The sequence below is a fragment of the Hyaena hyaena genome, unplaced genomic scaffold, assembly GCF_003009895.1.
Source record: "Hyaena hyaena isolate Hyena2069 unplaced genomic scaffold, ASM300989v1 scaffold_260, whole genome shotgun sequence".
NCBI lineage: Eukaryota > Metazoa > Chordata > Mammalia > Carnivora > Hyaenidae > Hyaena > Hyaena hyaena.
Genome location: NW_024080892.1, coordinates 310,742 through 333,464, shown reverse-complemented (window position 1 = coordinate 333,464; position 22,723 = coordinate 310,742). Strand labels below are relative to the sequence as shown.

Genomic DNA, 22,723 nt, shown 5'->3' with positions numbered 1-22,723 from the left:
AATCCCTATTTATTTGTACTCACTGCTCCCATAGCTGAGCATTTTACAAAGACAGTATAAAGTTTTCATAAAAAACAGTGCTTGACGTAATATTTTTTAGAAACATTGCTCTGTAATTTTAAAAACTGTCTGATTTGAGGGAGTGGAGTAAACTGACACTGGAAAATAATGGCCTCTCACTCATTTTATTACAGCTGACTATTCAAGACAGACGAAATTCAAATTGGCAGTAGTTAAATTATTATAAAAGTAAAGGGATGAGTTAGACAATTTGCTGGATAACTTATCCAGAAAATCAAGCAGAAATGACAGGCAGTGTGGACCTACTTAATAGGAACTGAGTTTTCCTTCCAGAAACATTATAGACCAATGTCTCCAGATACTAGTATTGTTAAAGGAAACTCACAACCATATACTACAACCAAAAACTACAAGGTTTTGTGAAACGATTTCAATCTAAGATGGAACTGCAGGAAATGAAGTGGAGATTCTCATGTATGTGACTTTGGGAAAGTGAAACTTGAATAACTGAGAGAATGATTTCCCATAAATGCCTAATTTATACAAGACTGAAATGTATCTTGTGAGCAATGAACATCATCAAGAATCTCTCTCTGTCTTCAGGCCAGTGAGTTTACTGGCCAGACTCCTCCTTCCCTGCACACCTTTCCCATGCAAACCCTCAAGGGACTCACCTGTAGCTTGCTACAAGTTTGTGCTTCCCAAATTGCACCAGAATAAACTCTGTTTCTGGTCATTTGAGCTTCCCTCAGTTTACCTCTTTAGGTTGCCAATTTGTTCTCAGAATGCAGGTCTACACATCACGGGGGCCATTCTCATGTCAGTCTCCAGCTACAGTGGACTCTACTGATGCCGCACCTGTACCCTCTCCCTCCCCACGGCCACTGCAGGGCAAGCAGCCTGTTAAACAAGGGAGCCATGAGATTGTGGTGGCTTCAGTACTAAGGTGGCCTTCCTAAGCAAACCAAAATCTAAGTTTGTAAATGCCTGAAGGTGACAAAATTGAAACCTAAGGACAACCAATCACAGCCAACTAGGCTTTAAGCTATAGCCAATCAACAGTTTCCTAACCTTGCTCCTGCTTTTTCTCTATAAAAGTGTCTCCCCAGCTCCTGACTACTTTGGGGTTGACACTGCCCAATTCTTTTTGATTTATGCTCAAATGAACTCTTAAACTGTCTACTGTGTGTCAGTTAATCTTTTACCATGCCCTACTTCCATCTCACCTGGACCTGCATCTCTTCACCTGAGGGAGCTCTCTGGAGGCACAGACACCCCCCCCTCCACACACACACACACACACACACACACACACACACACACTCCATGCCTTCTGCTGCGCGGGCAGGTCCATAAGCGGACACGCGAACACTCCCCTATGGACCCAAGGGCTCCGGAGGGTGGTCGCAGTGACTGCGCAGCGCGCCCTGTGCTGCTGTCTGCCCGGTGCACAGCTCGTGAAGCCCCAGTTGCCCACAGCAGTACCTAGCTGCATCACAGACACTCTGTACTGCCTTCACTACCTTCTCTCAAATCCCCACCACCCGTTTCCTTTGTCCGTCAAATGACCTATTCTTACTTGAATCTTTGTCCCATGACCTACTTCTAAGGAAAGACACAAACAGAAACAAATTTAAAAAGCCATGTCTGGTTGGGCCATCCATGCTTTTCTTACACTTTAAAAGTACACAGGACTTTCCACGCCACCCTGCATCCCCACCAGCTTTATTGAGATATAATTGATAAATAAGAATTGTATATATTTGAGTTGTACAACGTGATGATTTCATATATGTATACACTGTGAAATAATTACCACAATTAAAGTGGTTAATACATCCATCACCTCACAGGGTTACCATGTGGGGTGAAGGTGGGGGGCAGGATCTACTCTTGTGGCAAATTTCAAATATATAAAACAGAAGTATTAACTATAATCACCATGCTGTACATTAAATCCCGGAACATATTTACCTTGTAACTGAGAGTTTGTAAAGTACACAGACCTTAGTCCAGTCATGCGTCACTTCTCCAGCATGCACTCTTTGGCTAACTTTATTAAACAGAAAGGCCTATGGCATGAAAATGAGAGGAAATATGCACTTGACACCTGTGTAAAAGCATTTAGAGTTGCCCTCGGGTCTCCCTAAAACAACAGTACAAAAGAATATAAAATATATAAAATAAAGTTAGTGCAAGAATAACTAAGGTGATCTGGTTCCCTCAATCTTCCTGAGTTTCAATGAATAGATTGGAAGCCAATGAGTATGCGGGAGGGGAACCGGAAGAGAGAGGAGGCACATTTAGTAGATGGCCCCATCATTTACTACATGGCCCTGGACTTCCGTGCTGCTTCAGTTTCTGATCCCCTCCTTTGGTCTAAGCACTTAAATAAACCTCAAGGGCAACACCCCATAGTGAACTGACATGCATAATTATCACCTGTAGAAGGGGTAGGCTTCATTCTATCTATTCTGCTTAAGATGGCAGGAAATCAAGCCATGCATTTTGAAAGAATATTATTTAATTGGTTAAAAGGAAAAAATGCAGTTCTTGAAGTTAATAAGCTTTAGGTGTTCAGAAAAATTAACAGATCCTTCCCCACAAAGTCATATAAGCTATTTATATTGTGCTCTAAGATGCTTTCCCCTTCATTTCTTAATTAAATATTTCAAAGCTAAGTAAAAAAAAAAAAGCTAAGTCATAAAGCACGTGAGTTTCACATGTAAGTATTCATTCAAGTGATGTTTGGCAAGTAGTATACAAATGAGCAATTTAAAAACAAAAGGTATTTTACTCACAATTGGCCATGGATATTCAGTATAAATATAAATATACAAACAAAAGCCTACAAGTATTGTACTCCTGTCACAAATAATCATAGATTTTAAAATATCAATTTTCCTAAACAGTCCAAGCAGCTCATGAAAATTCATTGTCAGGGAGGAACCGATATGAGTCAAGAGAACAATGTGTTCTTGGTGTTTTACCTCAGTTATCTTTACATAATTCCTAATTGTGTGATGAGACATTTTGGAATATTGATTGCTTTCTTAAAAATCTGATTGCTTCAGTACATGCCAAAGATTCAGTCAGGTATTTAAGAGGTATACAGGAAAGAGAAGTTGCAGTAAATTCATTATAAATCTTAACTTGCAAATAAAATTATTTACTATGGAATAAGTAACCTTTACTTTTGGGGAATCTGACAGTTTTCAAAGCAGTAACACTTCCAAGCCACTTCACACTTATGAAAGAGTACATTTGATGGGCCGCCTGGGTGGCTCAGTCGGTTAAGTGACCAACTTCGGTCCAGGTCATGATATCATGGCTTGTGGTTTTGATCCCCTCATCAGGCTCTGTACTGACAGCTCGAAGCCTGGAGCCTGCTTCAGATTCTGTGTGATTCTCTCTCTCTGCCTCTTTCCTGCTTATACTCTCTCTCAAAATAAAGACACATTTAAATATATATATATATTAATTTATTTAGATAATTCTTTTTTTTTTATTTTTTTAATGTTTGTTCATTTTTGAGAGACAGAGACAGAGCATGAGCAGGGGAGGAGCAGAGAGAGAGGGAAACACAGAATCAGAAGCAGCCTCCAAGCTCTGAGCTGTCAGCACAGAGCCCGATGCAGGGCTCGAACCCAGGAACTGTGAGATCACGACCTGAGCTTAAGTCGGACGCTCAACCAACTGAGCCACCCAGGCACTCCTAAAAATTTTTTTAAAAAGAAAGAAAGAGGACATTCGATCCAGAATCAATAGCTGTAAGTCCATAGATTCAGAGTGGCTGTACCTTCTCTGAGCCTGCCTTCTCTGTACTGCCTACCGGGGTACAGTGGCTACACTGCCACAGCTGAAAACGGTCTCCCTCATGATGACAGTTTAAATTATACCAGTGGCCTCCCTAAAATGTACAGTTTCTCTCTAGGGACTCTCTGATGGTCTTTCTATCGGAGGTCATCAACTTACGGATGGTTGTCTAGAATATACATACATAAACCTCTCAAAACTAGAGACTGGAAAGAATATAGAACAAGTTTACTTAGTTATGAGGTTGGAGACTGTGGCCTCTGAATTTCTGCATTACTCCTCATTGCCATGGCCATATTATGTATTTCTTATGCCTTTCTTCCTGTGGTGGTGGATGATAACATCTGGCTCATATGTATTTGGGTTCCAATGACCAGTGTTTAGGATTAAGGGACTGTTGCTATGATGGCTCCAACATAGGTAAAAGAGACAAAGGGTTAGTTTTGCCTCAGCCTTCCAGCAAAGGACTAAAGGTTTCCCTCTTTGAATGGTAGTTATTGTGACTTCCCTTGGCCTTATGAATATAGAGACAAAAGCCCTAAAAAAATCAGCAAATTAAATCCAACAATATGTAAAAACAGTTAATGCACGGCAGCAACTACAGTCTTAGGTATTTACCCAAGAGAATGAAAAAATATGCCCATAAAAACACACATATGAACGCCAATAACAGCCCAAACTGGAAACAGCCCAAATGTCTACCCACAGGTGAATAAACACATCATTGTACATTTATATGATGGAATAGCACCTAGCAATAAAAAAAAACTTATACTGATAATCACAATAACATGGATGAATTTCACAAACATTACACTGGGTAAGAGTGGCTGGGAAGGTACATACTCTATGATTCCATTTACTTGACCTTCCTAAATAAGTCATAATTCATCTCCAGCGATTTAAAAAAATCAGACCAGTGTTTCATTGAGGGGAGGTGAGGGCTGGGGGAATGTTTAGTTTGTTACTAAAACAAAACCACAATAGAATGGGTGACTTCAACAGTAAACATTTATTTCTCACTTGTCTGGGGGCTGGAAGTCCAAGATCAAGGTGTTGGCAGATTCAGTATCTGGTAAGAGCTTGCTTCCTGGTTCATAAATTTGGGGATAAGTTGTAAAAATTTTAATCATGTTATAACCTGCTGCCCCAGTCTTCTCAATAATTACTTCTTATCCTCTCGAGGGTTCCCGAGAATAAAGAGAAATTCTGTAACCAGAAAGGAAATGGGGGTACTAATCAGACAAAAACAACAGTTTTCTATTTGGCTTTTCTAAAGGTTGGTACTTTGCCAAATTACTCTTTGATATCAAATTTGGCTCCTGATATGACATGCAAATTTCTAGTTCTAAACATTAAAATTACTCTCCCTTATTTATAGAAAGCATGCCACTTGTTGATGTAAATATTACAATGACTTTGTTTTTACTCAGTTGCAGTTGCTTTAACTCATTTCTTGGCTCTTTAATCAGGTCCAGATTACAAGTATTACACTGTATTCTTTCCTTCTTCCTTTCTGGTTTTCATAAAAAAAATTTCCCTAGATTCATAACATGATACAATCTTTACAAGTTATCCTAAATGTATGTCTGAAAAAAAAAAAAGAATATGTCTTCCCATTCCTTGTTTCTATCAGGGTTTTAAGTGGCAAACAACAAAATCTACCTCGGCTGGCTTAAGTGGAAAAATAATTAATTAAAGGCCAGTAAGTAGTTCACAGAAGCTGAGAGGGCTTGAGACCAGGCTTGGCTGTTGAGCAACAGGAACAATGTCCAATACTCTGCAGGAGCCACTACAGCTCAAACACCCCTGCTGTCACTGGTCGGCCCTCCAGCGTTGCTTGCATGGACACCGCCCAGCTCATGCTGCGTGATGCTCAGGAGTAGATGCCAGAAACTCTGGCGGCAATGCCCCTGAAGAGCCCAGTGCTTTTGTTGCTGCACTTGCCAAATAACAAAATCTGCACGCCTCCTTTCTCCCACTGCTCACTTCCCAATCACAGTCACATGCAAGTGCACCTGACTGATGGAATCCAGGCCACACACCTGTACCCTTGCTGCAAGGGAATCTGGGAAAGCCAGTGTCCAGTTTCAACCTGGGGAAGGGGGGACTCATAAAACAGGATGTTCTCCAAACATTAGAAGAGTGTTCAAAGGGTGCTGGGTAATCAGAAGGGCCCACCATGACAAAGGTCCACAATAAGCCCTTAAGGATAGATTTCTCTTTATTAGTAAGTGCTTCCCTATCTTACAGTTTCAATAAATACTCATCAACTAAAATGTGGACGTGATGATACCAGTGCCACACAGTGTGCTACTTCATAGAGGAGTATGGTACTGATACCAGAATAATGCAATTGTCCCTTGTTTTGCCATATTTCAAATTCAGTGGGACTTCACTGGAATCCCAACTTTGAGGCAGTAGTGATATTGATATGCACGGAAGCGAAACTGTACAAATCATTCACTTGCTCCCAAATTCAACCATTTTTTAACTCCAAAAATATGTTGAGAATCAGATTAACCTCTTAACTGATAGGTAAGATGTTCTGACCATTTGAATTCCAAATAATAATTGTGACTTTTGTACCTAGTCTCATGTTTATGAAAGAGTATAACAACATGCACTTTAATACGATAACTTCTAGTCCTTTATATAAATGCAAAGATCGCCTCTTGTCTGTCCAGATACATATCTAGTTCTCACTGTATGCTTGTTCACAGAACAAATAACAAAACTATTTTTCGCTTTTCCCTGTTAGCAGCAGTGATATAAATCATTCCAGTCTTGGGGTGTCTGATTAAGCTACAGAAAATTAAGTTCATGTATCCTTTTTGTGCTAAATTGTTTTCCAAAGGTTTTCTTTGCAGAATCACTGAGTTGTTTTTCCTCCCTTACCTGCATTGATGGCCGAGCAGACATATGTCACACTGCCCCCTGGTGTGGCTGAAGCAAACTGCCTTCCATTCCGTAGAAGCTACGAGACCAGGGAATGCACACGGATCCGGTATTGCTGATTCATGCCGCAGGCTGAGCTCTGTTCTGAAGGGGTTTTGCAGGCCTTCGAAAGTGAGCAAAGAGGTTTGGATCAACGGTACACACAAGTTATTGTACAAGGACTGGGAAAACCAGAAAGACTTAGCGTTTTTCATTCAGTAAATGTTTATTTGGGGCCCGCTGCTTGGTCCTACAGGTGACACAGAAAGAACGCCGGCACAATCCCCATCCCAGAGGACCTAGCTGTAGTCAGGTCCCACACAGCACAAAACAATGTGAGTTAAGCATAGAGAGTGCATGAGGGGAGAAGAGATCATGAGAAATAATTTTAAAACAAAAAACAAAACCAGGCTTCTTAGCAGGAGGACTATTTGAGATAGGCCTTGAATAAGATTTGGGATTTTGTGGGCAGCAAAGGGGAATTGAGAAGAAAGGGGGAAAATACACATGCCAAAAAGAATAAAATAATAAATTAGACTCTAATTTTTAAAAAAGTCTTACTTCATTTTTATCTTATTATTTTTCATCAGCAAAGTGTACAAGAGAAAGTTTACAGTTTCCACAGTCACCTATGAATACAATTTTATTATTAGAAGATATTTAATTAGGGGCGCCTGGGTGGCTTAGTCGGTTAAGCGTCCGACTTTCGCCTAGGTCATGATCTCGCGGTTCGTGGGTTCGAGCCCCGCGTCGGGCTCTGTGCTGACTGCCAGCTCAGAGCCTGGAGCCTGTTTCAGTCTGTGACTCCTTCTCTCTCTGACCCTCCCCTGCTCACGCTGTCTCTCTCTCTCCTAGAAATAAATAAAAAACATTAAAAAAAAATTAAAAAAAAAAAGAAGATATTTAATTAGCAATACAATAAAATGTACTTGAAAAACATTTTCCAAATGATAGTTTTGGGAGAGCAATAGTTCCATTAAGTTCCCTTTTGCCTCAAAAAAAAAAAAAAAAGAAGAAAAGAAAAAAACACTCCCATGCATGTTTTCCATAATTTTATTAAGGTGGGATTATTTATAATTCAAAATAATTTAGACTATGTATTTATATTATCATGTTACTATTATACTAATATGTGTTATATATTCACTAGCCGTAAATGAACTGATATCTATTCACTTTTAAAGCTCTTTTTAAAGAAACGTGAGTAATCTATGTGACTTGGTTCTTAGAATTCAGCAAATCAACTACATCCCCTCATTGATTCGCATGGTAAACTTTGAGCTCTTACACTACATGTGTGTCTCTCAACATCTTTAGTTGTAATTTCAATTACTGAATTATAGGCAAGCTAGCATTATCATGGTATTTTGCAAGCTTATTTAAATTTACATTTTACAAAAGAGCATGTTTTGGCATATGTTTTTCTTAGCATTCTGAGTCTTTACATACATTTGATGAGTGTACAATGTCAAAGAAAATAAACCAATGACTTTTAAATTTTCATTAAAATGATTTCAAATACATGCCCACTCATCTTGGGAAAATAATGATCCATGTAAGTTGAATGGTAACCAATACAATATTCTTTTTAAATATAAAATTGTATCAACCTATATCTTTAAAAAAGACCTTTCATTTTTTTCATATTAACAGAATCTATATATATTTTTACAAGGTATATTATGGAGCTTGCTTTACATAGTTTCAGGATCATGTATCTTCTATATCTTAGTGGGTAAAGATGACACTAAGGAGAATTACAAAATCTCCCTTTTTAAAGCCATTTTCAGGGCACCTGGATGGCTCAGTCTGTTAAGCTTCTGACTTCAGCTCAGAGCTCAAGATCTCACGGTTCATGGGTTCGAGCCCCACATCAGGCTTTGTGCTGACAGCTTGGAGTTTGGAGCCTGCTTTGGATTCTGTGTGTCCATCTCTCTCTCTCTCAAAAATAAATAAACATTAAAAAAATAAAAATATAATAAAGGCATTTTCTTCTGTGTTTCTAGAATATAAATAACTTTTAGTTGACCTGGTTTTATATATTTGCTTTTATTTTACTAATAAAATTTCTAAAGGGCAAATAACATTCTAAAAAAATAACTCTTATACTGTGGAGGTAAATATATAATGTAGTATTTATAATAATGGTTAATATTATATAAAAATTTCCCATATATTACCCAAGTAGAATTTATTATGAATGTATTTGTGATCTCCCAATTTAATTATGTAGAATTTTATAATAACTAATAGCAAAATATATGTGAAATGGCCTAGCAAGTTGCTTGATACATAACTGAAGTCCTTTTGGAATTGAACTCCTCAAAATGTAAGGATATGCCCTTTCTCTCACACCGGAAGTCACATCTGTTATCAATATTTTGTTATTTTGTTAAGAAGCTCAGCTCAAATTTAAATTGTTTACCCCAATTGCGTATCTGTGACTAGAGAGGCTGTGAGGTACACTATCAACAGTGTAACAGTGATGTGTACTTTAGCCAGATGTGTGTACTCTACATCTTTTGACTCATGGAATCCTCACAGGAACCTCTGGAGGGAAGTGATATAATTGTCCCATTTTGCAGTTAAGACAACTGATACACACAGAGGCTGAGTAACTTGCCCAACCTTCCATAGTTCGTGGGATGCAGAGGTGAGGTTAAAACCCAGGAAACCTATCTTTGGGGTCTGCGAACTTAACCGCTACTCTATGATAATGAGACTCTGTTTCTAGAAAGGTGTTTTGTTTTTTTAAGTTTATTTATTTATTTTGAGAGAGAGTGTGTGTGTGTGGGTGTGTGTGTGTGTGGGGGTGGGTGGGTGTGGGTGTGTGTGCAAGCAAGGGAGGGGCAGAGAGAGAGAGAGGGAGAGAGAGAATCCCAAGCAGACTGTGCTGTCAGCATAGAGCCTGACATGGGGCTCCAACTAATGAATCATGACATCATGACCTAAGCTGAAACCAAGATTTGGACACTTGGCTGACTGAGCCATCCAAGTGCCCCACGAAAAAGGTCTTTAAAGGAGTATTAAGGGAGTCCAGGCACAGAAAGACTTGACAACGACAAAGGGTCAATGTGAAAAGAGAAAAAGGACTTTGAGTGTTGCTTCTACTCACTCTGTGTGTGACCTGAAACGAAGTTCTGGGAAAAGGAACCCTAAATGAGAACAAATTTAGGAAGTTGAGAATTAATTAGGGTAATGTTAACATGCTATACCAATAAACCTCAAACTTTTTATAACTTAGAATAGTGGATGTATTTTTTAAAATGGTGGTAGATTATACTTAACAGTTTACCATTTTAAATTATTTTTAAGTGTACAGAAAATGTATTTTTTGCTTATAGAACATTCTAAGCTGTCCTGGTTCCTTCCATGCTATATTCTGACATTCCCTGAGGTCTTAGAGCCAGCTGAAGGGAAGTGAAAGGAAAACGGAGGTACATCTACCTCTTAAGCTCCTTGGCCTGGAAATGATATATATCAGCTCTGTGAAACTGTCAATGTGAAATGGTAGTGAAGTAGTCCCATAACTCCACTGAATGCAAAAAAGGGGGTTGGGGGGCTCAGAAGTTTTTTAAATGCTTGGGAAGCTACTTCTTGGTCCTAAAAGTATGTAAAGAGCTGGCCATCTTTGCCAAAGGCTCTATCATTAAATTCTCTCTAGTCACTGTTAACACCAGAAGCACTACTTTGGAACCCAGGAAAAAGCACATAACAAGAAAAGACAAAAAGATCCTTCCCACACTAGAAAAGAACCTACTGGTGCCATGAAGTCTTTATCAGATCAGGACCACTATCAGTGTCTGTATCAACAGGGGAAAACATTAGCAACCTTGCCAACAACAGGTGTCTGTGTCAACAGGAACATAAGCATCTTTGACAGAGCAGGATGGCCAACTATAGTGCCTCTGGCCCATGACTGAGTGAGCAGACTCACCTTTGGTGGCTGTGGGCGGTGAAGGCACCAACAGAGTCTCGGGGAGGCAGGGTATTTGAGGTCCTGGCAGCAGGTGACTTGGGGAAGAAGGAAATTTCTGGGTGACTTAGATGAGAGAGGAAGAAAATGGCAAGCACATCATGGTACCTAAGATCTTCTTTGTGATTTTGTGTGAGCTGACCCCTATGATTTCCAGAAACCAACCAAGAGGAAGGCTTTGTTATAAGATAGGTGGGTTGGTAGGGACCAAACAAAAGAAATGTTATAGAGGCTTTGGCTTTACTCCAAGGCTGCTGTGGGCTTGAAGTGCAATTCTGAAAAACCATCACAATTTCCTGTGTATTATCAAACCATATTTTATTATGAAGTTAGTCCTGGTCCATGACTTAATTATCTGGAATTTTGTAACAACTAATAGCAAACTATATTTCCCTAGGGGAAAGGTTAACATCTGAGTTAGTACCTGGGAAGAATCCAAACTCACAGATTAGGCAGTCAAAGCCATGGGACTGGATCCCTGGAAGCCACTTTGAGCTTTGAGGCAGGGAACAGAAGTCTGCTAAAAGTTATTGAATGCAACACAAATTGGCTTTCAGGATCAGGCACCCATGGCAAAGGTGATGAATTAGGACCTGGTGCTACTCAGAGAAGGAGGGGAAAAAAACTGAGCTTCAGGGAGTGGATCTGCTGGCTGGGATGGCGGCGGGGGGTGGGGGGGTGGGGGAATTGTGTTGCAAGCAACTGCAAAGGACAGAGGAAAATGGAGTGAAGAGAGAAAGAGACTGCCAAGCCCCAGAACTCCAGAGGTCTCCAAGGTGGACAGCTATCAGAATGGGGTTCCATAGTCTTTAGTCTGGAGAAGAATCTTTGCGGCTAAGGAAGGAAATGGACTTCAACCCCCAGGGCACCAGAGAGGAGCTGAGCAGAGCCCTAGCAATGTCTGATTGTGACACGGTAGAGAACACTAAAGCTTAGAGCCGACAGAATACTGCTCACAGTCAGGAGGAGGACCCGGATTGACCTAGGACGAAGTGTGGCCCCAGGACCAGAGCATCAGTATCACCTGGGGACTTATTTGAAATGTAAATTCTTGGGCCCCTACTGAGTCAGAAACCTTGAGAAGGAGCCCAGCAACCTGTGTTTTAGTAAACCATTCAGCTTGATTTTGATGCAGGCTAGGGCCCCCAGAAGACTCGAGGGATTGGGGGAGGTGGTATATAATAGGGATTAATATTTGACTGAATTTAAATCTCAAGTAGTAAGCAACACAATGGAGGTTACGATCTGCGAATCCCAATCTCCTTTCACCTATCTTCCAACAGATTTGGAAATGGAGATCCATTAAGACACAGACATGGGTTGTATAAAGTGAGACCAACATTTCAACTCATGGGAAATTTGTCTGAGATCAGCAGGCATAGATGCTCACAAGGGGCTGATATCTTAGAGTGGGAAACAGAGGCAAGTTTCACACTAACCTTGCATATGTACTCATCTCCTGCCATTACCCCATCACCTCCCCAGGCATTCACTACGCTTTCACTAGCCCCCTCTGTGCACAGCCTAACCCTACTCCCATAAGCATGTCACCCTTTGTCTTTTTTATCAGCATTCAACATAAACACACAATTTAATATTTTCCCACTCACTGTTATTTCTCCTCTTTATCAAACCCACTAGTATTGCAACAGTATTATTTTCTACTTTATTTTTATTGCTTGTGAACAACATTTCAGCCCCAGTATAGAATCATAACTGAGCTGACCTTGAGGCTACAACATTTTCATTTTTTTGTAGAAAAATGCGTTTCCACAATACCTTTACAACTGAACCTTGGAACGTGTTCATAGGTGGGAGGCAGGTTGATCGGCATGACCCCTCATACACAAACTGGGACAGAAAAAAGAATCTATATAAACGGTGCTAGCAAAGAGGTGAAATAAGTTCTACCACAACATTCCACATTTGCTTTCAAGTGATGGATTTAGTTTCTCTGGCCTTCCCTCCGCTAAAAAAAGAGGGAAGAAAAAAAAAGAAAGGAAAAAGGAAGGATGGGAAGGGAGAGCCATATTGAGAAATGCAATAGTTCTCTTTTATCTCTCTGATACATGGATAAACTTTTATTTTACCTACCAAAGGGAAAAACAAAATTTACTAAAAGCTGCCTAACCTATATTTCCAGTAGTGAAGGTGTTTAATTACTATCTTTAAAAGGCTTCAAGTAAAATATAGCTAGGAAAATACATAAAAAATTCATATTATAAAACTCTCCAGGTAATTAACATTCATAATAATGTTAGGGCTGTAGTTAAAAAAAGCAATTTTCCATAGTTTAGTCGGAAGTACAGATAATCAGAATTAAATGTATATATTAAGGTATATATTAAGTTGTATAGGCAATTGTAAGCAAACAGTACCAAACTGTATAACTTTTATTTTATTTTTTAAGTTTATTTATTTATTTTGAGAGAGAACATAAGCAGGGGTGGAGTAGACAGAGAGGTAGAGAGAGAATCCAAAGCAGGCTCTGTGCTGAAGGTGTAGAGCCCAATGTGGGGCTCAATCTCACAAACTGTGAGATCATGACTTCAGCTGAAATTGATTCAGACGCTTAGCCAACTAAGCACCCAGGCACCATTAAACTGTATAACTTTCTTTTTTTTTTTTTAGAGAGAGAGAGAGAGAGAGAGACAGCCTGAGCAGGGGAGGATCAGAGAGAGAGGGAGACACAGAATCCGAAACAGGCTCCAGGCTACGAGATGTCAGCACAGAGCCCAATGCGGGGCTCGAACCCACAAACCGTGAGATCATGCCCTGAGCCGAAGTCGGACGCTTAACCGACTGAGCCACCCAGGCGCCCCTAAACTGTATAACTTTAAAAAAAAAATTTAGAGGTGGGGCAAGATGGCGGAGATGTAGGGAGGTCCGTACATTTCGCCTGCACCCATCTCTCAAACAGAGAAGGTCTGAAGTCATAGGACACTGAGCCACAGGAGTTTGGGAAGAGAAAGGGACAGAATACACTGGGAAGGAAACCTCATAAGTGTGGCTGCCTCAAGAAACAAGCCAAACTACACATGGTGGAGAGTCCCAAATATCACTACCAGTAGGGAAACAAAATAACCAAACGCTCAACAAGAGAAACCAAGAGACACCATCCAAAGAACACTTCTTGAACAGTCAGGCCCTGAACAGTCAAAAGAGCCCTCTCTAATACAGCAGAATTTGCAGGGGTCGTGTGTACAACAAGCTTTTAAAATTAACAAGAGATAGAAAGCTAACCAAAATGACAAAACGGAAGAACTCTCCTCCGAAGAAATTCCAGGAAGAAATGACAGATAGAGAACTGCTCAAAACAGATGTAAGCAACATAACTGAACAAGAATTTAGAACAATAATCATAAAATTAATCACCAGGTTTGAAAAAAAGCATGGAGGACATCAGAGAAACTATAGCTACAAATACTATGAAGCTTAAAAATAGTTATGATGAATTAAAAAATGCGATAAATGATATACATAATAAACTGGAGGCGTCCAATGCACGGATTGAAGAGGGAGAAAGGAGAAAAAGTGATTTAGAAGACACAATTACAGAAAAAGAAGAAACTGAGAAAAAGAGAGATTAAACTGATCCAGGAACATAAAAAAAGAGTTCGAGAGCTCAGCGATACAATCAAACAGAACAATATCCGTATCATAGGAATTCCAGAAGAGGAAAAGAGAGGGAAAGGTGCTAAAGGAGTCCTGGAACAAATTATAGCAGAGAACTTCCCCAACCTGGAGAGGGAAGTAGAAGTTAAAATTCAAGAGGCACAGAGAACTCCCCTCGGACATAACTTGAATCGATCTTCTGCATGACATATCATAGTGAAAATGGCAAAATATAAGTATGCAGAGAGAATTTTGAAAGCAGCTAGGGAGAAAAGGGCCCTAACATACAAAGGGAAACCTATCAGAGTGGTGATAGACCTATCTACTGAAACTTGGCAGGCCAGAAAGGAATGGCAGGAGATCTTCAATGTGATGAACAGAAAAAATATGCAGCCAAGAATCCTCTATCCAGCAAGCCTGCCATTCAGAATAGAAGGAGAGATCAAAGTCTTTCCGAATAAGCAAAAATTGAAAGACTTTGTCACCACTAAACTAGCCCTACAAAAAATCCTGAAGGGGACTCTCTGAGGGAAATGTTGCAAAGAACACAAGATACCAGAGACACCACCACAAGTATGAATCCCAAGGACACAATGACGCTAAACCCACATATTTCAATAATAACACTGAATGTAAATGGGCTGAATGCTCCAGTCAAAAGACATAGGGTAGCAGAATGGATAAAAAGACAAAATCCATCTATTTTCTGTCTATAAGAAACGCATTTTAGACTAGAAGTTACCTTCAGATTAAAAGTAAGGGGATGGAGAAATATATATCATGCTACTGGAAGCCAAAAGAAAGCTGGAGTAGCTATACTTTTATCAGCCAAACTGGACTTTAAATTAAAGACAATAACAAGGGATGAAGAAGGGTGTTATATAATAATAACAGGGTCTATCCATCAGGAAGAACTAACAATTATAAATGTCTACACACCGAATATGGGAGCACCTAAATATTTAAAACAATCACAAACAGAAACAATCTTATAGATAAGAATGTGCTAATAGCAGGGGACTTTAATACTCTGCTTACAGCAATGGATAGATCAACTAGACAGAAAATCACTAAAGAAACAATGGACTTGAAAGACACATTGGACCAGATGGACCTGACAGATATATTTAGAACTCTGCATCCTGAGGCCTGGGAATTCACTTTCTTCTCAAGTGCGCATGGCATATTCTCCAAGACAGATCACATACTGGGACATAAAGCAGCCCTCAATAAATATAAACGAATTGAGTCATACCCCATGCACACTTTCAGATCATAATGCTTTAAACTTGAAATCAATCACAAGAAGAAGTCTGGAAAACCTCCAAAAACATGGCGGTTAAAGAACACCCTACTACAGAATGAATGGGCCAATCAGACAATTAGAGATGAAATTAAAAAATATATGGGAACAAATGAAACTGAAAATACAACAATCCAAACTCTATGGGATGTGACAAAGGCAGCCCTAAGGGGAAAGTACATTGCACTCCAGGCCTATTTCAAGAAATTAGAAAAAGCACAAGTGCAAAATCTAACAGCTCACCTAAAGGAACTAGAGGCAGAGCAACAATAGCACCCCAAACCTAGTAGAAGAAGAGAAATAGTAAAAATCAGAGCAGAAATAAACAACATAGAGACTAAAGAAACAATTGAACAGATCAATGAAATCAAGAGTTGGTTTTTTGAAAAAAATAAACAAAATTGACAACCCCCTAGCCAGAGTTCTCAAAAAGAAAAGAGAGGGCACTCAAATAGACAAAATCATGAATGAAAATGGACTTATTACAACCAACCCTTCAGAAATACAAGCAATTATCAGGGAATACTATGAAAAATTATATGCCAACAAACTGGACAACTTAGAAGAAATGGACAAATTCCTAAACACACACTCACTACCAAAATTCACACGGGAAGAGATAGAAAGTCTGAACAGACCCATAACTAGTGAAGAAATCGAATCAGTTATCAAAAATCTCCCAACAAATAAGAGCCCTGGACCTGATGGCTTCCCTGGGGAATTCTACCAGACATTTAAAACAGAATTAATACCAATTCTTCTCAAGCTATTCCAAAAAATAGAAATTGAAGGAAAACTTCCAGACTTATTTTATGAAGCCAGCATCACTCTAATTTCCAAACCAGACAGGGATCCAGCAAAAACAAGAGAACTACAGGCCAATATCCTTGATGAATATGGATGCAAAAATCCTCAACAAGATCCTTGCAAATCGAATCCAACAGCACATAAAAAGAATTATCCACCAAGATCAAGGGGATTCATTCCTGGGTTACAGGGCTGGTTCAATATTCACAAATCAATCAACGTGATACATCACATCAACAAAAGAAAAGATAAAAACCATATGATCCCGTCGATAGATGCAGAAAAAGCATTTGACAAAATACAGCAACCTTCTTAATAAAGACCCTCGAGAATGTCGGGATAGAAGGAACTTACTTAAACATCATCAAAGCCATCTATGAGAAGCCCTCAGCTAACATCATCCTCAATGGGGAAAAACTGAGAGCTTTCCCCCTGAGATCAGGAACACGACAGGGATGTCCACTCTCACCACTGTTGTTTACCATAGTGCTGGAAGTCCTAGCATCAGCCATCAGACACCAAAAGGAAATCAAAGGCATCAGAATTGGCAAAGAGGAAGTCAAACTTTCACTTTTTGCAGACGACATGATACTCTACATAGAAAACCCGACAGATTCCACCAGAAGCCCACTACAGCTGATCCATGAGTTCAGTAAAGTTGCAGGATACAAAATCAATATACAGAAATAGGTTGAATTTTTATACACCAACAATGAAGCAACAGAAAGAGAAATCAAGAAACTGATCCCATTCACAATTGCACAATAACCATAAAATATCTAGGAATAAACCTAACCAAAGATATAGGAGATCTGTATGATGAAAACTATAGCAAACTTATGAAGGAAATTGAAGAAGACACAAAGAAATGGAAAAACATTCCATGCTCATGGAATGGAATAAATATAGTTAAGATGTCATTACTACCCAAAGCAATCTACACATTCAATGCAATCCCAATTAAAATTACACTAGCATTCTTCTCAAAACTAGAACAAACTATCCTAAAATTTGTATGGAACCACAAAAGACCCCGAATAGCCAAAGTAATATTGAAGAAGAAAACCAAAATGGGAGGTATCACCATCCCAGATTTTAGCCTCTACTACAAAGCTGTCATCAATACAGTATGCTATTGGCACAAAAACAGACACATCAACCAATGGAATAGAACTGAGAACTCAGAATTGGACCCAAAAGTATACAGCCAACTAATCTTTGACAAAGCGGGAAAGAGTATCCAATGGAAAAAAGACAGCCTCTTTAACAGATGGTGCTCAGAGAACTGGACAGCAACATGCAGAAGAATGAAACTAGATCATTTTCTCACACCATACACAAAAATAAACTCAAAATGGATAAAGGACCTGAATGTGAGACAGGAAACCATCAAAACCCTAGAGGAGAAAGCCAGAAACAACCTCCTAGACCTCCACCGCAGCAATTTCTTACTTGACACATCCCCATAGGCAAGGGAATCAAGAGCAAAAATGAACTATTGGGACCTCATCAAGATTAAAAGCTTCTGCATGGCAAAGGAAACAATCCATAAAACTAATAGACAATGATGGAATGGGAAAAGATAGTTGCAAATGACATAGCAGATAAAGGTCTAGTATCCAAAATCTATAAGGAACTCCCCAAACTTCACACCCAAAACACAAACAATCCAGTGAAGAAATGGGCAGAAGATATGAACAGACAGTTCTCCAAAGAGGACATCCAGATGGCCAACAGACACATGAAACGATGCTCAGCATGCCTCCTCATCAGGGAAATACAACACTGAGATACCACCTCACGCCAGTCACAGTGGCTAAAATGAGCAAATCAGAGGACTCTAGATGCTGGCAAGGATGTGGAGAAACGGGCACCCTCCTACACTGTTGGTGGGAATGGAAACTGGTGCAGCCCCTGTAGAAAGCAGTTTGGAGGTTCCTCAAAAAATTAACAATAGAACTCCCCTATGACCCAGCAATAGCACTGCTAGGAATTTACCCAAGGGATACAGGAGTGCTGATGCATAGGAGCACATGCATCCCAATGTTCATAGCAGCACTCTCAACAATAGCCAAAACATGGAAAATTCCTAAGTGTCCATCAACTGAGGAATGGATCAAGAAGATGTGGTTTATCTATACCATGGAATACTCCATGGCAATGAGAAAGAATGAAATCTGGCCATGTGTAGCAACATGGATGGACCTTGAGGGTGTTCTGCTGAGCGAAATAAGTCAGGCAGAGAAGGACAGATACCATACGTTTGCACATATAGGAGGATTAGGAGGAACCTAACAAAGGACCATGGGGGAGAAGAAGGAAAAATAGTGGGGGAGAGGGAGGGAGGCAAACCACGAGACACTCTTGAATGCTGAGAACAAACTGAGGACTGATGGATGTGGGGGGGAGGGGGGAATGGGCATGGAGGAGGGCACTTGTTGGGATGAGCACTGGGTGTTATATGGAAACCAACCTGACAATAAACTATTCAAAAAAAAAAAAAAAGAAAGAAAGAAAGTCACAAGAGAAAAAAAATTAGTGTTTATTTATTTTTGAGAGAGAAAAAGACCAAGGGCAAGTGGGGAAGATGCAAAGAGAGAGGGGAAGACACAGAATCAGAAGCAGGCTCCAGGCTCTGAGCTGTTAGCACAGAGACAGATGCAGGGCTCAAACTCCAGATCATGACCTGAGCTGCAGTTGGATGCTTAACCAAGTGAGCCACCCTGGCATCCTTTTAACTATATAACTTTAAAAAGTTAGCAAGAAGTTGTTACAAACTGTATAAAAATTGATATTATATCCCCAGTTCTTTCAAAACTTCTACAATGATACCATTCAATGTTGTCCTTTACTTGTTGTCTGATCACACTTCCTCTAAATCCAACGAAAACACCAGCAAAACAAAAGGCTTCCACGTCTGTGGCTTCATCTCTAATCATGACTATTTTCTTAAAACGAAAGTTTTTCTTTAAAGGTTTAGTAATTTTTACTTTCCCCCCAGATTGGGCTGTTGGTTGCATCTCATCAAAACCTGCACATTCACCATTAAAGTAGAATTTCAGCCTATTAGCCAATATGTTGGTTAATGGGATATTGACCTTCGAAGCAACATGCTCTACAATGCTCCTAAAGCTACCAGATATTAGGAAAAGCTGAACATTCTGCTCTTGCAGGGGACTCACTAGTTCCGTTACGCCAGGGGTCAGGTGTGGGGGTGCTCTACTGTGAGCCTTCACACCTGTTCCCTGGAGGGCTAGACCAGAGCTAAGCGCTCTGTGAGGTCAGCCTTGAAAGGCACCGCCTCCCCCACAGCTCAGGATGTCATTCCTGAGACAGCATCCTCACCTCCACGGAATTTGGCTAGCTCATCAATGCCTTCTTCTCTGATGACTGTGCTATCAACACCAAAACATACTGCATTAGCTGAACAGAAAAGCTTCCTCAACTCTGAATGAGACCCCCTCCTTGGAAGAATTCTCCTGGGTTCTCTAGATTCCTAGGAAATGACAGTCTTCTCTTCCTGCCTCTTTCCTGAATAAAAATGCAGCATACAGATCTGGCTACATGGGTGCCTGAGTGGATCAGCTGGTTCAATGTCTGACTTTAGCTCAGGTTATGAACTCACATTCTGTAACTTCAAGCCCTATGTCGGGTTCTTTGCTGACAGCTCAGAGTCTGACGCCTGCTTTGGGTTCTGTGTCTCCCTCTCTCTCTGCTCCTCCCCTCCTCTCTCTCTCTCTTTCAAAGAATAAACAAACATTAAAACAAAAAGGTCTGACTACAAACTTCTTTATGAGAGATCTCATGAGTTCTGCAAGAGCAAGAGCCTGCACCCTGCTGCTCCCTCCTAGACCTCCATCTCCATCTCCTTGGCTTATGCAGCTCCCATATAGGGGAGCCGAGGGCTGGGTCTGATGGAGCTCTGATGAGGGGTGACCTGAGCAGACCCTCGGAGCTTTTACCAATCATACGAAACCTGCTGATAAATGCAGTGGCTTCTGGTAGGTTCTGCATGTGCTTTCCTAAACTTGAATTGCATAGGTTTTTATCCCAGGGCTGAATTACCTAACCTGCAAACCCATCTCAGGCGGTCTGAAGACCCAAAACTCCAGCATCTGTATAGTACTCAAAACATCAGTGGGACTCAGTGACCTTATTCGCTGAAAAATGAATTAATTTGCCTCTCGCAGCTAGAACTCGATAGTTTTAGCCAGAAGAAAGAAATGCTAAGGGTAAGGAAAGTTTTACATGGCTAGAGGATGCTAATGGAGAGGGTCCACGGTGAGTCTTTATAATTAGGAAGAACAGAAGGCTGATGATGAGGCGAAGAAATGAACTCCCTTCTGCGATAAAAGGGCCACGGAGTCCTGGGTAACAAATGTAACTGTGGAATCCCGGGTATCAAAATATCCCAAACAGGCTCTTACTCCACAGCAAATACTCGCCTCTGCACAGCACTGCATGGTACCACCTCCATACACCACAGTGCCCATGTGTCTTTGCTTAGTGGCAGTCTTTCTCCCTCTGTTCTGCCTCAGTTAAATGTCTTCTATGAGTCCGTGTTTTTGGCTCTCAGTGTGTGGAGACATTCTGCATAGACTGTGTGGTCAGCTACAGAAGCTCTATTTGAGGACATGCACTATGAGCCACTTTTCCAAAACCTGCCATGTGCTGTACACACCTTCTTGCAGGAATTCAAATTCCACCATCAAGTCCTTTTTCTGATTTAGAAACACCAAAACACTGTTTCCAGAAGGCAGGTGTTCATAGCTCACAGGGAGAAGGGCACTCTGGAGGCTGGTGCCTCTCTCATTGCAGAGACTCAGTCATTTATGTCAGACCCCTGTGACCAGGAGAAACAAGTCTTAGGGGCTGTGGCAAAGGCAGGTGCATTTGAAATGAGAGAAGTATATGGGATGAAAAGGAAGGGAAGACAATCTGTGAGCCTGTTAGTCTAGTGGAAAAATAGCCATGGGGTGAACCATGACGCACCAAGCCCTTTGGGCAGATCATGGCAGCCTCTATACTTGAGAGAGGCCCTAGCAAGGGCTCTGATCCTGAAATCCCCCCATCTGTACCTATTCCTTTCCTTTCCCCTGGACTTGACTTTCTCTCTCTTTTGTTCACTCACTCACTCTTGCTCTCTCCAGATTTGCAACTCAAGAAAAATAAATCTATATCTCTTTAGGTCTAATGTATTCCTCCATAATATCAAAGTGATGGCCTAACTTATGGTTGCTCTTCTAGGACAAGTCACCAGTGTTAAAGATTCCCAGGTTGAGGAATGTTCCCTGAAAGTCCCAGCTAAACAAATAATAGGGTGCGGAGACAGAAGCCTTTACAGATGAGTCAGGTTTCAGATCAGTCCCCTAACCCCGGACTAGTAAAAATAACATGGGTGTCAACTTTTGTCCCCAATAATATTAAATGTTCCCAACAGGTACTGAGAGCCATGTTAGTTAGCTTCATGCCTACTTCTTGGAAAACCTTAAGCACCAGATCTTATGAATCCAAACCCTATGTTCTTTTGCCTTGCTTTTAAAATTTTTAAAAATACGTTCACATGCACTGCCTTCCAATAACGTCATATATACATCTATACATACCCTGAAGTGATATTGGAATGATGGCTACAACAGACTGACCCCAAATATACAGTGACTTAAAGGGAAAAAACAATTTGGGGTGTGTGTGTGCATGTGCGTGTTTTATATTACAGAACTGGCAAAGGAGTTCTATTCCACTTCATCATTCAACATAGTGGGGAAAGAGAAGGCTGGGGGAAAAAACACGCTTACAGTCTTAAATCCCAGTTCAGGGAATGGTACATTTCACTTCCACACATATTCTATTGCTTCATTTAACTACAAACTAGACTGGGACATGTAATCTTACTAGGCAGGCATCTCCCCAGTTTCAAGAGGAAATAGATTTTCATGGGTAGCTAGACAGGTTGATTTAGGTTCAGGTTTGGGTTCAGGTTCAGATTTAGATTTAGATTTGGTAGGTTCTATTATTTTCTCAACTTTAAAAAGATGAAGCTTAGGGGCACCTGGGTAGCTCAGTCAGTTGAGTGGACTCGGCTTCAGGTCAGGTCATGATCTCACAGTTTGTGGGTTCAAGCCCCACATCAGGCTCTGTGAGGATAGCTCAGTACTGAAGTCTGCTTTGGATTCTGTCTGTCTGTCTGTCTGTCTGTCTCTCTACCCATACCCCATCCAAGCTCTGTCTCTCAAAAATAAACATTA

General features: G+C 40.4%; 1 pseudogene; it reads right to left on the bottom strand.

The window, feature by feature from the left end:
- Positions 1-5,002: 5,002 nt before the first annotated feature.
- Positions 5,003-20,968, bottom strand: LOC120240716 (annotated as a pseudogene).
- Positions 20,969-22,723: the final 1,755 nt, after the last annotated feature.